General features: G+C 48.9%; 1 protein-coding gene and 1 long non-coding RNA gene across 4 annotated transcripts in view; one reads left to right on the top strand and one right to left on the bottom strand.

The window, feature by feature from the left end:
• Nucleotides 1-22,402, top strand: part of LOC126517943 (uncharacterized) — a 162,307-nt gene that overhangs the window by 122,222 nt on the left and 17,683 nt on the right. The window lies entirely within an intron of this gene.
• LOC129381510 (uncharacterized) lies at nucleotides 5,225-21,954 on the bottom strand. Of its 2 annotated transcripts, XR_008609683.2 has the most exons (5): nucleotides 20,173-21,954; nucleotides 15,387-15,445; nucleotides 10,599-10,733; nucleotides 10,357-10,438; nucleotides 5,225-6,883 (listed from the first exon to the last, which is right to left on the bottom strand). It is a non-coding gene; the product is annotated as an uncharacterized lncRNA (long non-coding RNA). The 2 variants fall into 2 exon arrangements; XR_008609684.2 differs by lacking the exon at nucleotides 10,357-10,438.

Here is a 22,402-nt window from a genome sequence, read left to right as displayed (position 1 = left end):
GCAGTACGTTTATGAGTCACGTGAAATACGGTGTTGCGCCTTTATTTAATTCTTGTCTGTTTTATCAAATCTGTTCAAGTTACTTTCTTTCAAGGGTGTTGCGCTAATTTTGTTCTGTTTTTCTTTTTATTTCGTTCAATTTTTGTTTCCTTGGTTTCCTCTTTTTTTATCCCCCCTTTCTTTCAGTTGGCGCCACGCACGGTTACTGGGTCTGGAAGACGTCCAACGAAGTATCGTAAGAACTGGTCATCTAACTATTTTACTAACCACTAATAAACGCAAGTGAATGATGCCCAACCCAAAAACGACGAAAATAATGTAAAGTTAATGTAATAATGTAATGTAATGTAATATAAAGTTTGAGTGCAGTCGCGCGCACTCTGACTTGACGGATCAGCGAAGGAAAAGTAAGACATGCCTGGTGTGTCTTGACACGTGAAAACAAAACTAAATAAAAAACGTCAAGGAATGACATTGACCTTATATAAGCACTTTCGAACAACTATGAATGACTTTCCTCGCTTCAGTTTCAGAGGTGCGTTGTCCAAAGCGGGTAACAGTAGATTGGATGTTGCCGTGTTGTGTGGCATACTTTATTATTTACACTTACACGCACGGCACCGCGGCGATGAACGGCGCAAGCGGATGCCGTTCCTCCCGGTTTCTCCACTAGCTGCTCGCATGTCGAGAATGCCTCCGTGAACGCGCGGCGATCTGGACCTGCTGTTATCTGTTAGACGCAGAGATCCTGCTCTCTTTCGTGCCACGACAACCGTGTCAACGACTCCGCGATGGCAGAAAACGGTATTTGGCGTCGTATCGACAAATGAAATAAGGCACGCTCGAAGCGGAAACGGCCCAGACGATACCACCCGGTTTCTTTTCTTCCCCGCCGGACAAGAAAGTGAGGCAGTGGTGCCGACTTCGACGACCACCTTTGCGCGATCATTCATCGAAGCTCGCATCCGGATCCATCTTTTTGTCTCCTTAGTCGGAGCCGCCCTTCATTTGTCTTTTGTTTCTCTCAGCCGAGGGCTACGTCGATTCGAGGCGCAGCCGTCGAAGCGTGCTACAACCGTGGCGTCGGGGAAGAGGTCGATCGCGAAATCCACGCTCCGGGCAGCGGGAGTGGAGAGCCGCTAATGGGCCACTAATCCGAGACAGCGCGGCCAGCGGCGAAACAAAAGCGGGCGGCACATCCCGCCCGCCGCTTTTCTGTAGCTCCGCCGTCTGTGTGCAGCTCGCTCGTCCCGACTCGCGGACCAGGTCGGCTCGGCAATTTCTCTCCTTGACGCCGACGGGACCTTCATTGATTTAGAGAGCCGAACACGAACGCGTTTCGGCCCCGTATTCTCTGCGGCCGCCTCTTCTGCAGTCTTCAGCACCGTTTGTCAGTCGGCTCGTGGATCGAGGCAGGGAGAGCGGAAGGCGGTGGTCTGGGCTCCTCAGGCGCCTCGCTTCTCCGACACTGCGCCGAGGATGTGTCGTTATCGTCGCTTCCGGAGCTCGACGCCGGCGAGTCTGTCTGGCGAAGACTGTGGAACAAGCGCGGACGCGGTCGCCCTGCCTTCGGGAGACAATAAATCTGAGCGCCGGCTATACTGTCGACTCCTTTGGCACACTCCCGGCAGAGAAAGAGTCGCGGTGAATCGGCGCCTCTCGGTTTGATGGCTCCTTGTGATGATGACTGCTTCGTAGCCTACTCCCGCAGGCACGCGGTGGGGCCGAGGACGCACTGTCGCGGAGTGCGCAATTCATTCCGTGCGGTCCGGTGCGCTGAGGAGCGCTTCATAAGGGAACCCGCGGAACGGTCGCTGCACGCGTGCATATACGCGACAAACGCGCTGGAGCTGGTTCCGCTTCCATTGCCATCCCGTTGAGTAATTGTTACAGTGCGCCGTCAATGTGTCTCGCGGTCATTACATAGGCTGTCTTCCCTGCGAATTGGTTGATCCATCTCCGTAGTTATTCCGTCGATCTTTTGTTAACCTGCGTCTATCGACCAAGCACTTTGTATACAGTTACCAGCTGCCTTCTTTATTCTTTATTTGGAGGCACCTACGTGACCTTGTCGTAAACAGGCAAATGTCTGCGCCCCTCTTATGCGCTGATCAATCAAGGCGAAAACGTCAGTATGAAATACGATACTGTGCACGAGATACTCATCTCAGGGGCATCGGTGGTCTGCAACAGAGACACGAAAAAGCGTTGGTTGGCTTCACCAGTGCTGAGTTCAGCCATAGCTGGACAAAAAGTGGTATATAGACGTCGTGCGCTCAGAACTTATAAGGCTCCGCGACAAAGCGAACACTATTTTGACCTCAGTGATAACGCGTTCGAGTGTCCAAATCGCACTACATTTTTGAGCAAGAGGGTCCAAAAGTATTTCCTCAAAATTTAGAGCAGGTTTGAAAGGTATTTAGCGACGTGGTTAGCAGTAGGCTTTCTAACGTGCAATAGTATTCACCCTGTTAATAACTTAAGCAATGCTCTTAAAGTAAATGTGCAGTTTCATATCCTCTGGAAGCTCGGTTAAATGCAGAAATAAAAGTGGGTGATCACAGGAGTGCTTGAATTGACGGTTAAGTTTACAACTGTGATAGTATTCCAAGCATCAAGAAGCAAGGTCACTAAATTCCGAAAGCGAATGAAAAGTTCATTTCTTTAGAGAAATCTTCAGGAGAGAATAGACTATTGCAGGTTGTTATTCTTCGATATTAATTAGTTAAACAGGGGCGAGCCTACTTATATCACATAAGTGAACGTGTTTGTGCGGAAACAAGATTCCTAGTAATGTCATTTCGCATTGGTGGATAATAAAAGCGAACATTTTTCCCCAGATGATGCTCAGCATCATCTGGGGAATGCAAGCCCCTGGAGTTTGTCACTCCGGTTGCTCTTGTGAAGGGCGGTTTCACTTGTCCTATGCGCAAAGATAATTCCACGTATACCGTCATATTAAAACACAAAGGTGTCACGTTTTCGTGTAAATTTATTTCACCACAGAAACGCTCACTCCTGGCGGGACCAAAAATTGCGAGTGCTTGACTCAGCAGAGCTCGCCTTCGCGATGTGGCAGAGTTTACCTCGTTGAAGCGCAAATGGAAGCTTAGAATGCGAGAGACCACGAGAGGAAAGCTTCTCCGCAATGTTAGGTGCGTGCGGGAGATTTGAGCTGAACACTCCGCAACAGCGATCGCTGTGTGCCTATCGGCGGAGCGCAAAGAGAACGGAGTTGCACGGGGCAACAGGGAAACATGACACGACACGTCTACGTCCATTTGTCTTCTGCTGCCGGTTCGAGCTCGGCGAAAGGCAGCTCGCTGTTGGCAAGCGGCTTGTCATCGAAAACCTACAGCCGCCGACGCGCCGCGTCTGGCGATCGCTGCTGCGACACCGTTCGCAGTGTAGGCGCTGGTGGAAAGAAAAATGGCGCAGAATACAAGAGTAATGAGCAGCAGTCATCTTGCAGCGGCGCGCTGAGCGGCGCCTTCTGGCGGGGCCAGGAAGAAAGAAAGAATAAACGGATCGGCTGTTTCTTTCGTTTTCCCTGTCATTTCCGTTTGTTGAGTGAGTCGTGTGTTTATGTCGGCTTTTGTTTGTTTCGGCGGTTTAACTTACAGAAGCGCTTATAGCACCCACTTGTATCATCCAGGACAGACATTTGTCACTCCCCTTCGGTCGTTCGTGAGCATTCTTCGGCTTTGTGCCTTCAGGGTATCTTCCCGTGTGTCATTGAAGACGAGACAGCTACCATTGGCCGGGTCTTTCGTACGCAACAACAGGGGCTTTCGAAAGTCTATTGCGAAAACAAAAGCTAGACGGAATAATTTTCGTCTTCCATGACTGGCTTACACTCGCGAGAGTCGCGTTACGTGCACCGGCCTTGTCAGCTGTACTGTCCTGAGCACCTTAAACTGCGAGAGGGAGGCTGAGCCTGAGCGAAGTTTAGCCCCATTTTGGACAACCAATAAGCAACCGTGAGGCGTAATGAACTTTTGGTTTACTGAGTTTGAAAACGAACTGCAATGGCCATCTTGCAAACGATTGACGCAGACAGATGTGCTTAGCTAAGACTTATGCAATGCTGTCGGAGTTGATAGACACCCATCGCGGGAATCAAAACTGTTGATGCTAACGCGCTTAGGTGGTGGAAGATGGTGTCGGTGGTGGTTTCGTTGCTTCTTAACATGGTGTTAGTCTGGCAGCAGTGCGAGTAAGCGCTCCGCCTTGACATGCTTTGCAGAACGCCTCGTCCATTAGTTGAGGCTCCGCCGGATCACCGCTTTTCCGAAAACGAAATACGCTGCGACTAGGAGAGGCACGCATAAGTGAACAGGGAAGGCGCTGGACCTTATTTCGCACTATTAGCGATCCGTAACGTTAACGTATGACGCGGAGGCAATGCCTGTTAAAAGATGGCGTATGCAGTATAGAAAACTTTCACTTCTCCATTGCGTCATCGAGTGTTCGTATTAGGTCGGGAACTCGCAGAGAAAAAACTAACTTAAAGGAGAGACACCGACCAGACCTCGGGAAGTGTACAGAAACGAATTCTACGCGCCAGGCCGTTGCTTCGCATCTTCCGTATACGCGAAGGCAAATCAAAGTCTCGACAGCGAGAGCCGTCGGATAGGAAGTAGCGGAAGGGGGGGGGGGGGTGTTACGCGCGTATATATATGAATGCAAGTGTTACGCAGTACTGCAGGAAAGCGTAAAAAAGAAAGAAAGGGAGAAATCACTTGACCCCAGATTTCTTCGCTACCCGGCTTTTCTCCTCCTCCGCCGTCCGTCTCGTCGAAGGCGAGATTCGGCGCCGCCGCACAGACACACACGCTCGCACACAGACAGGGAACGCACCAGATTGAGCCCATCAATCAGCGGGCCGCGCGAAGCAGCTTGCTCCTTGAGGTGGTGGGCGCCCCGCGCTCCCTTCCGCTGCCTCGTGTGTTTTCCTTTGCAAGCTTAATTTTGCTCGGCCTTATTCTTTCTTGCGCGTCAAAGAAGGGTCTACGTTGAGGACGGGGCAGCGCTCGGGAGCACTCTGATCAGAAAGCGCGGGACGCATAGCGTTTCCACTCGCCTATATATGCGTGCCGTATTCGCAGAGGCTGCCGCTAGGCGGCGCGCGGTTCCATTGTTCTGCGGTGCCTCGCGTGTCATACGCGGCCCCGGCGATTTGTCCGAGTCGCGGGGAAGCGCATTGTCACCTTTCTCAGCAGAATTTAGGCGGGAGAGCGTGGAGGGGGGTGACCGAGGAGGCTACACTGAAGCGTAGAGGCGAGGAAAAGAACTATGGCTTGTGCGCAGCTGCGAGATTAATGAGCTACGAGACGAGGCCCAACCTAAGAAGATTGGAGAGCAAGAGGCCATTGTGTTTCGGAGAGGTACTAAAGGAATTGCGAGACTGGCTGTAAAATAAAATCAGGAAACCATAAAGGATCGCTTGGTTCGAGAGCTTATGCTTTAAGTACCGAGATTAAAGTTTCAGGAAGTGTAGAGACCCAATTTGATAGAATGCACGCGCTTGTGCTCCTCGTGTGGAACGTTCGGTGAAGCTTTACTTACTGCTTTTTTTTTCGGAAACTGTGTTGCTTGTATCAACGGTGTTTGCGTTTTGTAATGACCAGAGATGGTACTCTGGACATGGTCGAGTTACGCCATATCGTCAGATTCTGCAATGGGGGCATTTCGAGCCAATCAGAGAGACCGTAGCGGCGCTTTGCACCAAAGAGAGCTGACAAGATGGCGAATTAGACAATATGGCGGAATTTGGCAATTTCCAGACTGCCGCCCAAGGATGAGGATGACGATGGTGTTTTTATTAGGGAAAGATAGCTCATAAACAAAAGTAGGTATCAAGATCCGTCAGCTGGGCTACTGTTATATGGAGCTAAGGACCAGCTATTTAAGTACGTCATCACATGGCCCCTCTTAATTAATTATGTGGTTTAACGTGCCAAAACCACTTTCTGATTATGAGGCACGCCGTAGTGGAGGACTCCGGAAATTTCGATCACCTGGGGTTCTTTAACGTGCACCTAAATCTAAGTACACGGGTGTTTTCGCATTTCGCCCCCATCGAAATGCGGCCGCCGTGGCCGGGATTCGATCCCGCGACCTCGTGCTCATGGCCCCTTTTTGTAAACAATGGCTTTCAGTCATTGTTTAAAAATTATGTTTCTACATGGTACTGCAGGCAGTAGTTCGCATTAGTCGCGTAAGACACCTCATGGTACAAAATCCAACCGTCTATTCCTCGTGGAGTTTGAGCAGAGACTAAAAATTACTAGTGTTGGCAGCTAAGTTGCACGCTCGGCGGGAGCAAAATATAGAAGTGCTTGCTGTGGGTAGGGGCAGGGTACATCTCCCCTGAATCTTAAGACCCGTTGATTCCCCCCTCCCCCTGTTTCGCCCTAGAAAGAAAGAAAGAAAGAAAGAAAGAAAGAAAGAAAGAAAGAATTAGGTATAATTAAGGTGTTCCTCCTTTGAAAGCTTGGATAAATTAGAAAAACGTAGGGAAATGACACTTTATTTCACTTTTAAGCGCTGTGGTTTAAGCTTTTTTATTACGCTTAGTCATCAAACCATTGCAGAAATGACTTACGTCTGCGGGAACCGGTTCCACGTTCCGAAGCGGCTGCACCGTCGCTCTCCAGCATTTGCGTCGTCGTAAATGGAAGCTCTGACCTCGGAGACAGTAGTGCACTCATTGCGGTTGTATGACGATAACTTTTTATTTAAATTTGGCTAATGTGTCCCTTTAGTGTACCTTTATTGGACGTACGTACACAGCCTCTTCCGCTTCCACTGGATTCGTCTGCTTCATCGCATTGATCTTGTGTCGATCTGAAAATCGTGGTCTTCCTTGTCCAGGAATAATCTGTAAAATAAAATTTTGCAGCATCCATAAGCGTCTCGCGGGCTATATTTGCATTCATTCAAAGAATTGCAGCGAACCAAGCGAGCACTGAAAAAAAAAGAGGACGCATTGGATTGTCACCACAGTCGCTTCCAGGCTAGAACGAATATGAAGTGGTTGATGATACTCGAGTTTTCCGTGGGCGTTTTGCCTGTTTCAGACTGAGGAAGAACTTGCGTGGGCATGCGGCATAGTATTGTGCCATAGGAAAGACGCACAGTCTATGTGCCCCGGTTTCGTAATCACTGCGGCAATAATGCTGCGACCGGGAGAAATTGAACTTTTGAGAGTTTACTAACTCTCATAACACAGGAGGCAAGGAACTGTTCCTCGCGCTGGGTTACTCATGTTGAGCTCAGCTTGTGAGGAAACCTCAGAGGAAGGAAGCCTTGACAAAAAGTCAGAGCAAGATTGGGTGCTCACTCACCAACATAAATAATAACACGACGTTACGACTCTCGTACGGTAGCCGAGACGTGTTGTTGTTGTTTATGCTTGTGGTCGGTGGCCACTTTTCTTCGACTATGATTAATACCGACCAGACGAGATTTCGTAAAACGCTTGACTTCTTGACAAAAACACGTAAGGATCTCTTTGCAACACTCGCTGTGTGATGGTTGCTAGCCGCTTGGGGCTTTTTACCGCAGTACCGTCTTTTCTTGAACGACGCTATTTCTAGACGTTCTGAAGGCTAACGCCGTAATAGATCCCTGCAGTGGCTAGAGTCACGTATTCCAGCTACACAAAATAGCGAGGGAACAAGAATCAGGTCTTCACTTTTCCGCATTCGACACCCAATGTGACTCTGGCATTGAGATTTGTGACGACAGCGTATTCAGAAACTGACGGCGCAGTGATTCCGTCTGTAGCAATAACGTGGAAAAGGCGTTTCGACTCATTTCATTTGTACATATGCAACTATTTCGCAAGAGGGCTGTGGAGAAGCTCCCATGAACTGGCATATTCTAAAGCTTTGTGGAGGTTCAACTCAAAAGAAAGCGCTAAGTAGTCGCAGGTGACCCGACAGCAACGGCGAAAACGGCGAGGACAGTGGCACGATGGCAATAACTACACGAAGGGGACAATGGCACGATGGCATGGCGATGGCATGACGATGGCGCGAAGATGAGGACAGCTTGATTACGATGGCACCACGACGGCGACGGCTGACGACAATGACGATGACAGCACGGCAGGTCCATTCATTACTGACCCACCTGGGAGATCGGTTCCTCGGTGGAAACAAAGCTTTATTGATCTTTTTGGCTACTACGGACAAGGAACCCTAAAAATTATAAGCACCAGTAAGTACCTACAATGAACTCCTCGTAGCCTGTATAAAACACCGTTAAGAGTGATTGCGTTAAGAAAAAAGACCGGAAAGAACTTTTGTTTACGTAAAGCAAGACGTGTCTGACTTGTCTGCCTTGAAGTGGCGCCGGGTCGGTCGCAGTATCTTCTACCCTCCTCGGCTGCGAATTCAATCTGCGGCCTTATCTACGCTCGATGCTTGGCACTGCCGGTACCCGTGACGGTTTTCCCAGCAGAATGCTCCCAGCAAATACAAAAGTTTGTGCTTCCTAATTCGCGATATCGTACTTGATGTCAAAATAAGTGACCCCTCTCACAGAATTAAGGTAGCAGTACGACAATAGAATAGCTACCATGGCTGTTTACAAGTTTACATGGATGGATCGGTTGGCGTACAGCAGGGTTCTTGCTCGGCGGCTTATGTCCTTCATCTTTCCGTAGCGCTTGGCATGAGACGTTGGACGGGGTTCGTATCCAGTACAACAGTGCAAACCGTAGCCAAGGAGTAGCAGTGCTGTTAAAGGTTGCCGCCTTGCGAAGTCTGTCGAAATCCGTAGATCTTCAACTCAACTTGAACAATGTGAGCACCTGCTATTCTATATCCGGTTATATAGTTCCGTTTACAGCGCTAGTTATGTGAGCTCAACAACGCTGTTGTAATAGACCTGTGAACAAATCTTCAAATAGACAAACCGAAAGTTTATCTGTGTGCTAACAAAAAAGATGTCACAGTATGAAGGAATAAAAAAAAAATGAGGGATCAGGGCTGCATGTTCTTCAAGCCTTGATTTGTTTGTCTTAATACTACGTACTTTCGAGCTCGAAAGATTGATGAAGGAAGAGTAAATCTTTATGCAATATTTTGAATATCATCCACGAGAGAATAATATTACTTGCGTTTTTTTCTCGCTTGAAGTCCGGGTTTCAACTAAAAGTCGTCGCGTATGTGCATGGTTATTATTATTTGCACGGAGTTGAATAGTAAGCAATCGTGCCTTTGCTTAGTAAACACTTGGTGGCAGTTTAGGCAAAATAAAGTACCATACCATACCCTTTCCGCATGTCTTTCCCTTTCTTTCTTTCTTTCTTTTTTGCTATGTGGTAGTATAGAAGTATGTCACTGACACCTGTCATCTAATTGTCACACACTAGAAAAAAAAAAGAAAATAGATCTCGTTGTACATTCCTATGTTGGTGCTTAGTTCTAGAACGTGGGAAAAGAATCTGTATGAAAATCTTAAATTTCTCAATAATGCTGCATAGGGTAAAATGGAGACGAGGAGAGAAAGTTTTAAGGTTCTAGAACGTGGGAAAAGAATCTGTATGAAAATCTTAAATTTCTCAATAATGCTGCATAGGGTAAAATGGAGACGAGGAGAGAAAGTTTTAAAGTTTAAGCAGCGTACTTTAAGAAAACTAAAGTTTTGGCTTGTGCAAAGAATTGGTAACCTGCCATTCAGTGAACACTATTTTACTGGAATACTCGGAATATGTGCTTATATACAATCATTCCGCCCTTCTTATGCTGGCGATTGCATTCGGTAGGAGGAAAATTCTGTAATCATAGCCACGCAATCACAGGAACACCTGACAGACACTAAGTCCTTCGCGAAGGCGGTTTTCACCAACATTAGGTCGAGAAATATTACAAAAGCAACTGATTTCGCGTAAGATGCGAATGCGTGGATCGGTTTACACATGCCGTTTTGGTAAGCGTGGCACCAAGGACACAAAAACAATAAATATTCGTCCAAGAACTGACACGCACTGCGAAAGATATCTCTGCTTTGGTGTTTCCACTCCGTCCTTTTTTTCTTATGCGTCTTTCGTGGCAACAGCAGGACTTAACCCAGAGAGATGACCTTATGCTCAGCCCTAAGGCCATTCAATGCAACTTTACTGAAAAGTATGACACGGATGTTTTCATACGCTGGAAAACAAAGCGTACGCAGCTGGAGGAATGGTCTGCGTTTACCTGTGAAGCACGAGCACGATTTTGTTCTGCAAAGAAACACACTAAACACAAGTTTTGCAACGAAAACACACTAGAACCGTGAAACCCCAACATGGGGAATACAACAGTTGAATAAAGAGGAATGAGTGCCCTGTTGATGTAGCCTTACGTCGTAGAGGTACAACTTGGCTATAGAGCACGTCGTAGCGGAAGCGAAGGTGTTGGTTCTGGTCCCTAGGGGGTTCTTGAACCTGAAATTAAATGTCGGATCAAGAACGTTCTTGCACTGGCCGTCCGAATGTTGCTGCTTCAGCAGTAATCCAACCCGCGACCTCGTGTTCAGTTGCGACAGAAAATTGTGTGCGACTGCGTGCGAAACTAAGCTCGCCCACTGAAAGGGATCTGGCTTACCGTATAATGTTTGGCTATAGGCACGTTCTCCAAAAAAGGAGTCCTGGTCGGCTCAGCTACTCCGAAGTATTGAGTTCCGGGTCACGGTGGCAGTTTTGGGAACTCGTTGCACGTCGTCTGTACGTTGTCGCAACGCTGGAACAAAACAGTACGACACGTAGGTTGAGGACAGTACTGTTCTACGCAGTGCATAGCTAAACACGGAAGTACATATGAAGTGGTGCCCGCTTCAATGGGTTACCGGCACGGAGCACACTTTGGCTAGGATTACAAGGCGTTCATCGCGCTCTACAAATTAAGAGAGCCGAAGTTGGGCTACGCTCCGATGAAAGTAAGTCGGCAATGCGCCGAACATAGTATATCCGCGCTTAAGAGACTCGCAAGGCGGAAATCACTGCATATAACTTACGCCAACTCACCGATATCCACTGATTGGCTTCGCTTGGAGCTGGCTTCGCGTTCGCGGCACTGTAATTCCGGCTGCAAAGGCGCTTCATTTTTGTTACGGATCAGAGCTGATACATTGTGGTCGTGCAGGTCATAGCATTAAGTACGTGCATTGCACAACGATAATGGACAGGCTAACGCCGGAAATACGTCGAAAATACGTTACACGTGATTGATTATTAGTGTCCCAAAGGGCGCGGTGTCTGTTCTGACAAAGCTAACCACTCCGGCGCACAGCGCTTGACGCTGATGCTAGCGAAACGAGCGACTTAGTTTTGCGGCGTGTAAAGAAGTTAGCCTTAAAACAGAGACGATATAGATTATCCTATTCTACTCAACATATGCAATTTGACAAGCAGATCATACAGTGACTGTCGCATGAGAAGCGGTGCAGAAGCCTCGCCCATTATAGCCGCAACTCGCGCGACGGGCGTGCACTTCAATACGTCGCTATAACGCCGCTTGCACCCCCAGGTAAAACCCACTACGGGCTGTCAGCTATTATCACGCTACTATGGCACATAACGCTGCAAGGAAGTGCGAGCATTCAAACGTAAATGCAAGTGTAGAGAACTAAAACGGCTGGATGAGCAGAACAGTGACTAGATCAGCGCGACTGGTCTCAAACTACTGGTTGCGAGACGCCAGTGTGTTGGTGTAGATGTTATCAGTTTTGTTGGTTTTGCTACCACCAAAGTAAAGTAGAATGGACACTAGAGCTATCGGTGCCCTCAGGTTGGCCTCTCGATAGCTTCATTACGAGGACACAGCGGCTCCGACGCCCGTATTCGGGGAGCGGGTGTAATTCAGGGTGGCAGGAAACGGGGCAGGGTTATCTATTCCTTCACTTACAACGTTGCCCAAGATTCACCATTAACAGAGGGATAACGAAGGCGCTGTTACAGTTCTCAAATGCAGCAGACGTGTGTAGGCGCCCTTAGTATACTGATTGATGTAAGTTTCTGTGGGTGGCTGCGCGCGTATGCATGTCCTCTACTTCTTTCTACCTGCCCTCCCCCTTCCCCAACTGCAGGGTAACAAACCGCGTTTTTGTTTTGATTGACATCCCGCAACTGCCTCATTTCTATCCTCTCTCACGCTGTCGTAAGTAACAATCAAGCCACTGACGCTTCTGTTTGCCGCAATATTTTCATTTAAGCCGCTTTGATAACTTTCAGAGATTATTCTGTCGCGTCTCTTTAATGTCCAAAATGCCGCGAATGATAAGTTTTGCGCTGTTGAAACCACCCTGTAAGTTTCACGATACTGCAAGTAACACGCAGGTAACAAGCATTCAAACGTAGGCCGGCATTCGCCGTTCTTTACTCTCATATACGCTCTAAAAAATTACACCGTTATAAGTGCATAAGTATGTAAGGACAGCGAAAAAATGGTGTAAGGGTGCGAGTTACATATTGATAATACAGTTATTAACTTTTAAGGGTGTGAGTTAGTTTACCTTGTATACTACTGTGCTGTACTCTGCTCTACTTCATTCCTTCGTAATGTACCTTGGATTCACTTGTGCGCTAAGCCTTTATTGCCCTCTACTACTGTCTAGTGGGCCGGCGTAATATGCAAGGAGTCGATTTTGCGGTATACGGTGCGCCGATCAATTCCTAAGTCATACTTTTCTGGCCTTGAGCTTCTTTAGTGCACTTCAATATGTTGAATAGATTGCTGGGCGCTTGTTTAAGAAAAAAAAAAGAAGAAAAGAAAACTGTTTGAACTATTCGCTGATTCTTACGTAGCGCGGCGTTTCATATCGCATGGTTTTCTTGGCACACAAGTTAAAAATAAATCGTTTTTTTTCCCACACTGGCACACTGCGTCAAATTACACTATATTGCGTCAGATTACATTATGTCTCTTGAGAAAGTTGTGTTGTCACTGGGTTAAAAATTTCGTCCACCTTCATTTGCTGAGACCCACTGGTTTCTAAGAATTGGGAACGCATGCGGAAGTTGAACGAAACCGATGAAATTTGATTATTTTCTCTTTCTACAAAAGTTCTGTTTCTCGAAGCTCTCGGCGATGGTCGCTTATGTCTTCTCGCTTTTTTGGTATGTTTGTTAGCGTTGTTCTTCGAACATTGCCGACGGTGTCGAGAACCTGACAGCAATTGTCGCGCGACTGAACTAAAGGCGAACTTCACCGAACGAAGTACGATGCAAGTTCAGACAGCTTCCTTATACTTTGGTTCAAGATGAGTGTAGATATCTCGTCGCTCGTGAATAAGTCTGGATTGCGATATGAGTGTCGTCAACTCTCCCATGAATATCAGCGTGCGTTCGCCGATCACTCCGTACAGCCGAGCTTCCATTCTTTTGCTCATTTAGAACCATCACTTTCGCCCCCATCGCGTTTTCTGTGCCGCCCAAGAAATGCCAACTGTCCGGAGTCACAACGAGACACACAGAACCGCGACAAATCGCTCATACATCGTTTTCTCCAGCGTTTCCGGCAATCGTACGCATCGCTTAGTGCGGGGAAAGCTCGGCCAGTGGTCCTTTCTCTTCTTCTTTTTTCATCCCGCACTGCTCGGCCCATGTAACCAACAAAGCAGCGGGCGACAGAGCAGATACATTTTGGCAGCATCGGCTAATGGAGAGGCCATCTGGATCCGCCGCCAGTGAGGAAACAAGAAAAGAAAACCACTCCAAGACCTTTTTATGCCGTCCAGCTTGCCACCACCATTGCTCTGGCCTTCATTCCTCCATCTCCGGGTCAAAGTGCCACCAAGCGCGCATCTTTTCTGGTGGCCAATTAAAGCACCATCACAAGAACACGAGCGGGAAGCAACGTGTCCCAACGCACGATGGTAGGGGGTGGAAGATATGTTTTGACGGCGTGGCTTCTCGGTGTTTGGGCGCACTGGAGCAAGCGCGGTTGGATCTGATGGATGCGTTCTCGCACGCCCCCCCAGGCCAGTCAGTACCCGCTGGCTGCAAACGCAACAACTCGTAGCGACTGAACGGGGTTATGTGTGGCGCGCCCATAGCGTCGCGGATGCCCTTCCCGCCTGTGAAAGCGGCTCCGGGCAAATCGGGGGCCCGACGAGAGTACGACATGATAAAAAAAAGGAAGCGATAATTGGAGTTAGCGAAAGAGTCGCGGACGAGTTTTCTACCGGACGCAGAACAATACAGAAGGTGCGCGAAGCTTGAGGGAGCTTAGCGCTGAGCTCGGCGGAAAGCTGCTAAGCTGAGGAGGACACTGGTCAAAATGCTACGCCGCTGTTCGAGAAGAACGTGACTCATAATTTGGCGCCGCGAAACGAGCTCGATGCCGTGCTATTGTCAGAAATAGGCGCTACAGCCGTTTATTTCGTTGCTAAATGCTAGTGTTTTTCATTACCTGATGGCCTGGGTCCGCATTCAGAAAATATGTACTCACGATAGAACTGTTTGCAAGAGTAAAGGCCAGTGAATAGTGATGTTGGACATACGTTATTATGGAATACGGCTGGCCAGTAGCATACAGCCCTTACCAACACAACGCCTTGTTACTTCGGCCCCGGGTATTTCCAGTTGTACAAAAGGGTGAAACGAAATTAAGCATTCGTTATTTAAAAGTGTATGTAGTATTCTCCCAATTATCTCATATTTGCTTTCGCGCCGCACTATCCGCGCGTATGGTCAGCGAAAGCCAGATTTATCCGGTGTTCCCGGCTGCGGAACTTTTACAACAGTTTGAAACAGACGAAACAGTTTGAAGGGCATCACTATCACGCAAGAGCGAAACATTCTCCACGATTACAAATGCTCGGATTACTGCGCCCCGAAATAATAATCCTCTCGAATCTACTTTGAAGCGTTTTGCGCGACAAATGTGGCAAATCAACTCTACCACACTGATACGGATACAAACCTATACGTTTGATTTGGCGCAGCTTGGCAAGTCTATTGAGAATTATTTTGCTGGCAACTGAACATACATAAGACAGGTCACTACTGCTTCTGTGGCAGGGATGTTCAAAATTCACAATCAGTTTGCGTAAGATGGAAATTACATTTGTAAGGCACGTTTTCGAACATGTAACCAGGTAAGCCTACGCTACAGAGGAGCGCGGTATTATTTCCGGCAATGTTGTAGCGTTCCTGTTCGTTTTTAAAATAGAACTGCGCGCTTGCCAGTCAGGTATTTCTCTTACTGCGTGTTTCACGTTTCCAAATTCGTATCTCTTACTGCGACTGAGACAGAATGTTTAACTTCGCTTCAAACCTGCCATTTCAGACAAACGTAGTTTTCGTAATATCGCGGCAGCGACTGTGCGCGTCACTGACATATTCAGAACGGCATCGTCTTCCATGATATGCGCTAAAGGCATTTCGAACTCACCTGACGGTTGGAGAGATTCACTGCGATGTGCCCCGATTCTTCACGAAGCCCATAGGTAACTAAGGAGACAGAAAACGGAGAAAAAAAAACAACAGAAAAATTTCAGTATTCCTTGCAAGCACCCACTTAAACACTCTCGCAAGAGATCCAAACAGTCTCACAGCGTTATTCTAGATGACGCGTAGTTTACTATTTCCAGTTTGGCAGTATGTTTCTTAGATTGTTGATCACAGTGTGAGAGCTTTCCAATGAAAGTCTAAGAAATCAGTGATATTTCTCCAGATTACAGTGAAACGCTGTAGAACGTGAGGTGGAGTTGGCGTCGTAAAAAGATCCGACAGTGTCGGCCCATTGCCTAAATTTTTATATAACTTTGTACTTTCTCCACATGCGTACATGAACCAGTGTGCTATCACTCCGTTGTCTGGTTGCGTATCAAGAGAGCGATAAATTCTCGCTCCAACTCCTCCTTAAAGTCCAAGTGTCGCATGCAATCTCGAAAAGTAGAAAATCATCCTTTTTTGCATACGGGCGCTCCACTTTGCGGGATTGTTTACTTTGTACTTTGGAAGGGGCTCCGCGATTCAACCTCAAATCCTATGTTAACATTTTCTGTCACCACTCCTATACGTTTTCAGATGGTTCGAGGTTTTCGGATTCTGACTGTTGACGAGAATACTGCGTGCTTCAATATGTACTTTTTTATATTTCTACGTCATCAATTTTGTTTGTAATGCCTTGAAAGCCGGAGACACCCGCGAAAGTCTTCATATTTACAGCGTTCACTCGGGTTGTCACCGAATGAGTACAATTCCTAAGAGTTATCAACAGTCCCGTGCGATCGTATAAGGAGCTAGCTCCTTAGATTCGACGCGCTGAAACAAAGGAAACGTAAGTGTGACAATTGAATATAACGTGTCGCTTTTGAATTTGCCTGTGAAACGAACTAAAAGGCGCCTTGTTTTGGTTCTTATGTCCCCAAAACAGGTTTTACAATGAAGCGTAGAATATGTTGCACGGTACGTTTAGCCACTGCGACCTTGCATGACGCGAGGATCTGCTTCGGTTTGCCAGCTGCTGTTTCAACAAAGTATGAGTTTTCTGAACATCCAGCGCTTTCTGCTACAACTAAGCGCCCAACGCTTGGAATGGTCCGCATGCGCGAATGCCCTAGAAGCATCGTCGTTTTCTTGATGGCAAGAAGAAAGCCATTCTGGTGGAAGAGTTCCGCTACGGTTACGGCAATACAAACTTTTGAGTTGAGTGGCTGTAGAGGCTGAATGGATGCACGACTCTCAGCTTAGCCTGTAATGCGGACTAAATAAGCGCACCACCTGGGACCAACTGCAATGGGTGCGATAGAGACAATGGCAACACTTTTCCTCGGCTGTCCGATGCACGTAAAAGCTGCCAGAGAGCACCGCAGTGGAGATTATTTGAGCGATAGCACAAAGTGAGCTAAAATGGCTAAATGAGGAAATCAAGCTCGCTGACGTGCAAGCAACGCTGACAAGTTCGCATATCAATTTCTTTGGGCCAGCGTTCTTTTTAATGGAAATTCCACTGGCTCAAAGCGTCTAAGCGTCACGAGAGACCGCACGCGGAGAGCGCTTGGATGCTGCGAGACCACGCTTCATGAATACTGGGACTTTAAAACTTGGGCAACGCGTTACTGGAGCCGTTCTGTGCTGCGCCTCCGAGCGCGATCCGCCAACGCTCCACCGTGGCCTACAATACTGTGCTCCGGAATGGCGCGTTCAACTTCACATGGCAAGACAAGGAACCATATAAAAAAAAGCATCATATTCCTCTGAATCAACGTGTCTCACGTCCTGGGTACCGGTTGGCGTAGGGCGACATAATCCGCGATTGGAACGCCACACCAGTACGCGCTTCTCGCACAGGGAATTTTCACTTAGTTAAACGCAAGTTTCGAACTACATGCTCTCACAAAAAGTTTGTGGTGAGAGCCTTTGTTGAACATGCGTTGCAAGGTATGCCGATGGCTGTTCCTCTAGCTCCACCTTACTCCCTATACGCTCTGCGCCGTTGCAGCTCCGAGAGCTCACCGGCGAGCGGCCGTGCAACGTCGCCAAAAGTGCGACTTTCGAACTTCGACCTCGGACTGTGTACTCGGAGAGCCAGAATCGCCTTTTCTGGCAGGTATGCGAATTGGAATTCGAACTGGGATTCTACGACGCAATTTTTGATGTGTCGCGCTGTATAAGCATCCAAAGGCAACGTTCGGCGATTATAAATAAACAAATGTTGACACCTAGCCACAAGTGAAGTGAAATGAATTAAGTGATCGTGCCAGTGTTCGAATCGTCAGGATGAGAAGTTATCAATATTCAGTGTCGACGCAGTTTGAAAGTTGACGCTCTTTGGCCGTACCCTTTCGCCACAGCGCACCAAGTTCATCATCATCGTCAGTTTGAAGCAAAAATTCGCGCACTGAACGGCTAAGGTCGTTTTATCGCTTACGGTTATCTTTCTGAGAAGAAGCGAAAATGGGAAGCTGGCTCGCATGTTCTATTTTTGGTTTGTACCTTCTGCATAGCTATATCGCCACCTCTAGGTACCTTTTACAGCAAAAATCTGCCCGTACCTCACTCCACGTGAAAGATTTCCGAACCGTGTCCTACCTGCATGACCGTGGCCCGTCCGCAAACAAGAAATGGTCATCGGCTTGACCCGACAACCTTGAAAATACGATGTCAAGCTCCGAAGAAAGGAACGCACTGCAACGGGTGTGGAGCCTGTGGCCGGCACTCTGAAAGTTCACACTCCACCCAGACTGGAATTGACAATATCGACGAAGCGCGGTCGCTAAATGTAGCAATGGCTCACGGAGTACCGGTTGTACTTACTTTGTGCCAGAGTGCGTGCGACATTATTAGATCATGCACGAGGTGATAGAATTGAAATGACAGAAAAAGAAGAAGCACGCTGCACCCATCAGCAGAGACAGCAAGCAGGCTAAAAAGATTCACACCGCCGATGATGAGAGAACTTCCAGAAAACAAGAGTAATTTCCCTGTCCTACCCACAGAGCTCTTCGACCAGCGAAGTCGCTCGAATGAACTTTCATAGCTGCCCTTCGAATGCGTCGTCGCCTTGTATCCGTGAACAATTCGCCGCATATCTACAGAGTTGAATCACAATTGCGCCATCACTGGTTATCGCGGCTTGACGGCTGTTCACGGTCTACGTTATGTAGCTGCCGAAAGTTTGTTCCTGATCTCTCCGCCGTTTCGTGGAAAACTCTACTGAACGTCGCTCAAAACCTCTTTGTGCGCAGCAAACCGGATGCAACAATAATCTAATATGCCCCGCCAGGGCTGCTTTGAGCAGCTTGGTTTACTCTTATCCGGTGTAAAGTCCAAGATATTATGTATTTCTTTTATCCGAAAATCACTGAAAATAGCGACAACTACAAAAAAGAACAACCTGAAAGCGCTTGAGGCCAACAATCTGAAGTCCTTCGTTCTGGTTCCTGATGGTTCATTCCCGCTGTTGGTTCTCGGCTACAGCGTAGCTAGCTGGCGTTCCCGTACCATCCTACAGCCGGGCATGCTGCGAGAACCTAAGTGCTTTCAGAACAGAGAATCTGCTTGTCACCACCTCACGAAGTATATGCCAACCAAGTACCGAATACGATTAGTCTATGAAACGCCAGCACGACAGCGGCGTGAAGAATTTTTCTGGTGCATGAACCATTCTAAAATAGTTTTTTTTTGCGCGCTTTTACGATGGCTGAAATAGCTTTTCGAGTGCATTCGGCTGTCGGCACACAGAGATCTCAGCCACTTAAGGTCTGCAACATATATACGGCGAGAAAAATCTATTGTCTGCCTCGTGCATGCCTAGTATTACACACCGGACAATGACTGTAATGTTTCACTGCAAATAATAACGCCTGCAGTGCAAAAGCCTTGCTACGGTTTGTTTCCAATACCAAAGGACTCGCCCGCAAATAAGAAAATGGAGCTTATGGAAATTGCTCACAGGAACCGCTGGCTTCAACAAAGCGCGTAGAGCGCTTTCTATTTATTTCTTCATCCAGGCCAACCAGATTAGGCAGCGTTTTCACTTGAAGTTCATCCTCTCATCTAGATTCAAGCCCTCAGCTTGGCTTCAAGATGGTTTAAGCTGTCTGCACTTAAGCACTTTGACGAGCCACCTTTTAGCAACAAGGGTACGTCCAACTTCTCAAAGCTGTCCCCACAGTATCGTATTCGGTACACGCCAAAATCAACTCAGCAACGTATTCTCTAAAATAACAAGAGAGAAGCCTACCCGCTACTACGAAACGATTAAATACATTCATGAACACGAAGGAAAAGATGAAAAAAGCGAGCGTGATCTCTTCGTTGCTTTTGTATCCCGCTTACGGATTAAGAGAGAGCCGAAGGAAAGTTTGACTTGACTGCTTTCCGGGAAAAAAAGAAGAGAGGAGGGCGTCCTCGGCCACGCCGAAGAACGAGAGACGGTGCAAGAAACGAGAAGGGAATTTCCGGAAGCTACGCCACGAACGGGGTCTCGTTGGCTTCACCACACCTAGCGGAGGCGGCCCGGAGAAGTGACTCGCTGCGGCGGCTGAGCGCAGAGCGACAGAGATTGGGGACAACGCGTGATGGACGAGCTGCTCAGTGATGCGTGCCTCGTGCGACGAGCCGCGGTCGGATTAAGCGCCGAGAACAGAAGCGAGCGGCGGTGGCGACGGCCCGAGAGAGAAGCGATGTTTAAATTTAAACGCCCGGTATCAACGACGCAAGCCACTTACCGCAGCGGGTTCGACGCCATCACGAGGGGCATCTCTCCCCCCTCTCTCCGTTCTTCGCTCGCGCTCTTCGGCACTCCCGTGGAAGCTTTGGACCGGGAAGAGCGCATTAGGAGAGAGCGTATCCATGGTTGAGCTCTGAGTAGCACGGTTCACACGACCTTGATTGTCGGCCATCGAGGAGTGAAAGAAAGTGCGCTGTCACTGCGCTATCCATTGATAACGTCTGGCACTTTGAGAAGACGGTGGATGCGGAAAGGAAGTCGTCGCCTAGCTTTTCAGCGGATTTCACGTGGGAGTCGAGCCGCATTCGTGGGTGGTGTAAAGGAAAGGAACACCGCCCCACTAGTGCGCTTAAACCCATTTTTTGTTGCTCTTAGTACCACCATCGTACGGAGTTCCGTCGCCGCCGGCTCCGATGTCGAACTTCGCACGTCATCGAGGTCATAGCATGTACAGTGCTTCCGGAAGACGTTCCCGGTGCCGCACTTAAGTGGCGAGGCAAAAGCGCATACGGCTATTGTCAGTCACGAGAGACATCTGGCCACGTCGTGGATTGAACGAAAATTCCAACGGAGGCGCTCACACAGCTTTCACAGACGTCGACATCGAAGATTTTGTTGCACCGTTGCTTGAATACTGGAGTAGCTTCCTAACGGGAACAGGGTCCCGCAGCACTCGGGAAGAGAACGTTTCGTCTCCTGGGTCCAAACGTGCGCTTGCGAGCTGTGCAGTGGGATCTGCGTCACGGTCTTAGTTCTGGACGCGCGTTGGTACACCCCGTGGGAGGTAATCCACGTTTGGAGATGTCTCTTCGGCGCGGACTGGGGTCGGCGGGGCCGGACTCGGCGGAAGACTTCGCTCCACGGTCGCTCTTGCTCGGGGTTCGTGTGCCCGTGGCGGTTCGCGCGCTCCGCTAGTGTGGCAACTGGCGCTCCAGCGACAACGGGAGAAGGCTTTTGTGGGCTGCCCGTGCCGAAGGCGGCACGGCGCACAGCAAGCCACCCCGCAGATGCACGTATCCGAATTCGATATCACATGATCAATCATTTCGATTTTGGTGTGTGTGCGGCGGCAGGGGTGGTGGGTGGGTGAGTTTTCTCCCGTCCGCTCGTTGCATCGACTAATCCCCTCTTCCCGGCGCTTGCTTTTTCGCGAGCTTTTCCTCTAACGATCCGATCGACCGAAAAGAAAAGAGACGAACGCGAGCGGCGAAGGCGCGGCAGCGGCAAACAGCAACCCCAGGGGTTCCCGTTGGTTGGGGTACTTACTGCCTGCGGATTGCGGGTGGGGTACACGCGAGCGAAACAAAAGAGAACAGTAATCTTGCCGCGCGACGTACACGTTGGGCCCGGCGCTCAGACCCCTGTTTGTATCTCGTTCTCTCATTGCAGACGCTCACAGACGCAATGAGAGGCCTGTGCTGCGATGCGCCGCTCCCGCCCTGTGAGTCGAAACGGAACGGGCTGTACTCTCGAAACTCCCGAGAACCTCCCTCCCTTCCTCGATCCTCCGTCCTGCTATTCCCGAAAAGCCCTGAAAGGAACGCTCTATGCGCGTCTGTATCTATGCCACTACTGCACGGGCCCCCCTTTATGTCTGGCCGATGGTGATTATGGCGTCAGCATGCGCGCAAACGCATGTTTTATTGGCTGGGGCCTCCTAGAGAGCGCAATGGCAGAGAACATTGTCTTGCTTCTCCGTCCGTGAACGGCTTCGTAGCAGTGCGTTTCTACGACTCTCGTTTTGTCCATGGTATGGACCGACCCTAGTGACAGCCTCCCTATTGCGGCTACCTGGCAGTCGGATCTCGGCTTGCTCGTAGTCGTAGCCGAGAACTACCGCACCGCCGGTGTCCGCTCTACTATCCCGAGGCTGTACTGCCTCACGACTGGCACCCGACGACGGCGCTGTCGTACTGTGGTCACGTGACGAAGCTCACCCTCATAAACCCCTCCCTCACCCTCTCCCGTCCTCTGTTTGCTTTCAAGAACCTCTTTCTCTCCGTTCTCGAACGTGCAGACACTTCTCTGCGCGGACGTACGGACCAATCGGAAATCGTTTCCTCGAAACCGTTCGAGGCCCCCTATTGGTCCGTAACGTTGCCCGTGCCGACTCGAGGGGCGGAGCCAGTTGCAGTCTTGCTAGACCACGTGTGCGTATAGTCGGCAGCAGCCGCCGTCGGCCGGTTCTGCTGCGAGAGGCGCTCGATAAGTTCCTCGGCATCGCACGG

The sequence above is a fragment of the Dermacentor andersoni genome, chromosome 11 (genome assembly GCF_023375885.2).
Source record: "Dermacentor andersoni chromosome 11, qqDerAnde1_hic_scaffold, whole genome shotgun sequence".
Lineage (NCBI taxonomy): Eukaryota > Metazoa > Arthropoda > Arachnida > Ixodida > Ixodidae > Dermacentor > Dermacentor andersoni.
This window is presented reverse-complemented; position numbering and strand designations above follow the sequence as displayed.